General features: G+C 54.1%; 1 long non-coding RNA gene across 1 annotated transcript; it reads right to left on the reverse strand.

Annotated features, from left to right (window-relative positions):
- Positions 1-344: 344 nt before the first annotated feature.
- Positions 345-2,904, reverse strand: LOC134521692 (uncharacterized). The gene is made up of 3 exons (XR_010072837.1): positions 2,616-2,904; positions 2,399-2,480; positions 345-1,316 (listed from the first exon to the last, which is right to left on the reverse strand). It is a non-coding gene; the product is annotated as an uncharacterized LOC134521692 (long non-coding RNA).
- Positions 2,905-4,673: the final 1,769 nt, after the last annotated feature.

The raw sequence follows: 4,673 nt of genomic DNA on the forward strand, positions 1-4,673 counted from the left end.
AACACCTCCACATCCTTTGGGCAGTGTTAATATTATGACAGCGTTAAAGTATAACCAAGTGTTTCTTCGTTCAGATTAACGCCCTGGCTGTGCCCCAGCCCTTGCCAACCTGCGAGACACTGCCTGGATTTCCTCCCGCTCCTCGAGCGGCACAGGGCTCCGGGCTTGACATTGGCACTCGGTGTTTAAACAAAATACACATTAATATCTGCGGAAGTAATGCCTGAGTAATAGCTACAGGAACAGACACGATTAGGCACTGTGGAGAAAAACAATTAAGCTGATCAGCCAAAATATTAGGAAAGCAACTCTGCAAATACCTTTTTTTTTTTTTTTCTCTCTCAAAAATAAAGAAGGAGCCTGCGGTTGCTGGGAGCTGTGCTCTGAATATTCATGGGGTATTACTGGTCCTCAGGCAGCGCTGGTTTGCACCGAGGATAAGGAAGGCCACCAACTGTTAACCTTTGCAATTTAGTCTTTCATTTCCCGCATTAATACACTACGGAAAAAGCAGAAGTGGGCGGTCACGGTGTATTAGTCCTGATAATGGCTGCGTGAAATCAGGCTGAACTCCCTCGTCTGCCCGCAGAGAGGAAGGCTGGGCCCGAGTCCGGGGGAGAAGAGGAGGGTTTTGCCACAGCCTGAGAGCCCACTGGGGCAGGGGCAGAACGGACCTGGGCTTGGGGCTGTCAGACACGGACAGACAGACAGACAGACAGAGTTCCCACGGGACAAAGGTGTCACCTTTCCTCCCGAGAGCTGGGGGTGAACATGGCGGACCCGCCTCCTGAGCAGCCTTGAGGGCACAGCCTTGACCACACCACCAGGTCCTACTCGTGTCATGTGTGTTCTGTCTTCACCATCTGGCCAAGATTAAACTCGATCATCTAAAAATCAGAAACAGGGAGCCGGTGCCTGACGCCGCAGGGCTGGCGCTCGGGGCCATGCACACGCTTGTGCCTTTCCACTCTGACAGGCAGGGAAAGAAACTTTGGTACAAACCATTTTGGATGGGGCAGACTACTTGGGAAGGGTTATTTTTCTCACCAGGCTCCTGCATACCAGCACTTCCAGGCGCTCCTGCCTGCCTGTCTCCCCCTTACTGGGCAGTTCTCCCTTCCTCCATCATTCGCAGGTTCCTCTCTGGGTCCAGTGAGCATTGTGGGTTGCTGTGTGATGGATGCTGGCACTGTACAGGATGCTGCCACTGAAAACCGGTCCTCCCCAGAGCAAAACACCAAACTGGGATGTGGTTGTTGCTTCAAAGATGGAAAACTGCCTCACCAAACAGTCCGGATCTTCTGGAATTACTCACACTGTGTAAAGTGGGAATATGGGAAGCTATTCAGAAAACATGCATTTTCTGGGGCATCTCCCCGTCCCTCACTGTCACAGCTGGTGTCCCTGGCAGGTGCTGGTGGCAGCCAGGATGGAGTCAGGCAGTGCCCACGCTGCCCACAGCTCCTGCTGCATCCCGGCAGGTTCAGCTCCCCGGCGATGCAGGGTGGGATTGCTGGCGGCTGGTGGGGCAGCAAGGGGCGGGCTGCTGGGCTGCAGTGGGGACAGGGACATGCCACCCTCCCCATCGGGTCCTGTCCCCCCTCGCCTCCAGCCTCCGCTGCTGCGGCACTCGCCCGGGAGGCGCGGTTTGGCACCGTGGGGCGTGGAAACACCCATGGAAAAAGCAACCTGAGAACAGCACGGCTCTGTCTCCGCTGTGGCCCCGCTTGTACAACAGCCATCTGTTGGCCGGCCTCCCGCTTCGGAGGAAGCGCTGGTGAATTAAAGGCTGGGGAACAAAACGTTTCATTTTGGTTTGTGGCATGTGCACGTGTGCAAGGGCAGCAGGAAGGGGCTCTGTTTGGCTATTCCCCTCCCAAAAAGGAAGACGTAACGCCAGCGTCGTGCCCATGTAAGGCTACAGAGACACCTTACGCGATGCACGAGACAAACCGTCTCTTGGAAAGTTCTTGACCACAGTCCAGCTCCGTGAGACAAACACAACCCACAATCGCAGTCCCTGCGCTACCGACTGCTGGGATGCTGCCCATCGCTGGGCTGGGAGAGATGGGGAGGAAAAACCTCCCCTGGCTACTGGGGGGTGGTGTCGCACAGCCAGGGTGGGGGTCCATGCGCGGTCCTTCTCACGTACCAAAAGATGGGAGAGCAGCCCGGACCCAGTGGCTGGGTCTCCATCATGGGAAGCCACCTCATCCCCTGCACAGGGCAGCGATGGCTCCGTGCCCGTGGGATGCAGCGGGGGGACGTCCCCAGGACAGGAGCGGGACAGCCTGCACCAGGCACGACCGAGCAAACACATTTGGCATCGCTGGGGCTGCAGGGCTGATTGATGGGAATGCAACACTGATCAGGGCAAGTATGATTTTTCCATCCTCACCTGTCACTTCTTGTCTTTCCTTCAGCTTCTCATCATGCGGTTCAAAACCCCTTCCGTCAGCAGAGGAACCGAGGCGCTGCTCCTGGAGAGGATGAGCAGTTCTGTAATGCAGCAACTAGGGAATAACTCCCCATTAGTCATGGAGAAGCTCAGGAGCATGAGGGTACTTCATGCAAGCACAGCTCTAGTGCGGACACAAGGAAAACACTGTACTTACACTGGTTATAAACTGGCTGATGGTGTTTGCAGAGGGATCCCCTTGAATCACCACTTCTTTTCACAGTCTGTTCTCCTGCATCCTGGGTCAGCCAGCATCCCGCCTCTCCCGGCACAGTGGCACTGCCGGGGCGGCTTGTCACAGCTCCGCTCTCCTCCAGCCACAGCAAGGTCCATCCCAAACCCCAGGGAATTCATGAAAACCCCTCAACACTAGGTAGAGTCAATTTAGTGAGCAGTTAATTAAAGGCAACTTGTTATCAATTTGGAGATTCCCAGAGTATGTGATTGTTTAGTCCCTGTAAAATCCCCAGAAAAGAAAAATTGCAGCAACAAGTGTTCCTTGGATTTGAAAAATGACCTTTCTTTTCTGAGTAAATTCAGAGCTGCAAAACCAGAAGGCTGGTGCCTTCCAGTTGAACGGCTTTCGAGTCCCGTTCCACTAAAAGGGTTGCTTTTCAAGCCTTGTCAATCTAAGGAAATTTATTTAGGCAGTCTCAAGGGAAGGTCTTGGCAAAGCATTAATAGGTTTCTTTTATAAAAGAGGCCTTTATTCACTGGTCTTTAAGTTGGCCCGTGTCTCACTCGGCTTTTTGAGTTCATGTGTAGAGAAAACGTCTGTCTTTGACAGTCTCCATGCTCCAGCGCCACTGTGGGGCTCCGGAGGAATTTGTTAAGCCCCTAATGAAACATCTGGCTCAACAATAACACAGCTGCGCGCGGCGCCTTGCCCCCAGGCGGTGCAGTCCTGCAGCCCCCGGCACTACGGGCATCTCGGCTAACGCGCGGCGTGGGGTTGGACGCGGGCAGCGCGCTGGGCGACACGCCGGTGCGGAGGCAGGTGAGTCACACGCACAAAACGCCACCCCACCCCGCTGCACACACTTTCTTACCCCAGCTCCGTTGTGGCTTGCCTGCTGAAGGTGCACCAGGACACAAACCGCTCCACGGAAAAGGCCTTTTCCCACTCTGGGTGGCGGCTGGAGCTAAAGCCGGGCGGTTGGAGCTCCAGAGCACCGAGCGCGCCTATAGACTTTGGGACCTGCAGGCCTGGGCTCTGGCCGCAGAGGTTTTGCCCCGTTTCACCACGCAGCCGCCTCCCCGCAGCTCTCACCGACACGGGCGGCGAGGCCAGCTGCGGGACACGGGGTGCCCAGGCGATTCAGGGGGACAGATTCCTAGCAAAGGCTGTAGAAAAGCAGTGGGAGAGTTATCCTTGCCAAGCGAGCGGAGCAGTGAAACATGTCAGCACTTCGCGCAATTTAAAAAAAAAAAAAAAAAGGTAAAAAGAAAATCTCATTCAAAAAAGCATATTCAGCAGCTGCAGCACGGGTCCTGCAGCCAGCTGGACCACGAGGCACAGCCCCAGCTCACGACCATGTCAGCACCCAGCGCTGGGCACGTGTTTCTTGGTGGGGTTCCCTGCCCGCAAGATGGCTGGAGCCGACACCTGGAAGTTGCTTGAAGTAGAAGGGGTTATTTGAACCCTGCCCCTCGCGATTTCAGAAGGCACTTTGCTTTCCAGGTAGACAAAATCTGGTTGCCTTCAGTTTTCTTTTATTAGTGGCACGACGCAGCGCGTGGCCACGTGAAGGCACAAGCCAGGTATTCCTGCAGATGTGCGTGGCAGGACAGGAGAAGGACCGTCGGCTGAGCACGGTGCCCCGGGGCTGCGGGAGATGCTTGTGCGCATCACCTCTTGAAACGGGGCAACAACGCAGAAAAACCTCAGTGTGGCGAGATTTACTTTTGGGGTGATTTGGCTGAAGAAGTTGAGTAAAAAGTAAATAAAAGCTCAAATCAGACTTACATATGCATAATTAACCTCACTTTTTATAGAACAACGCATACCCATATGAACTTTATTTAGCTCCGTCCTAAAGCAGCAGCTGTCGCAAGCCTCTGGAAGAGCGTTTCCACCAAAACACAGCAGCACTTCATGAATACTTGTTTTTGCACCTCTAAATGTTTCTCTCTGGGGCTTTTAAGTGAGTTTTATTGCAGTGTTTATATAGCTACCTCAGTCTGCCTTTAGTTTATGTTTTTTTCACCTGAAGCC

This window comes from Chroicocephalus ridibundus, chromosome 10 (genome assembly GCF_963924245.1).
Source record: "Chroicocephalus ridibundus chromosome 10, bChrRid1.1, whole genome shotgun sequence".
Taxonomy (NCBI): domain Eukaryota; kingdom Metazoa; phylum Chordata; class Aves; order Charadriiformes; family Laridae; genus Chroicocephalus; species Chroicocephalus ridibundus.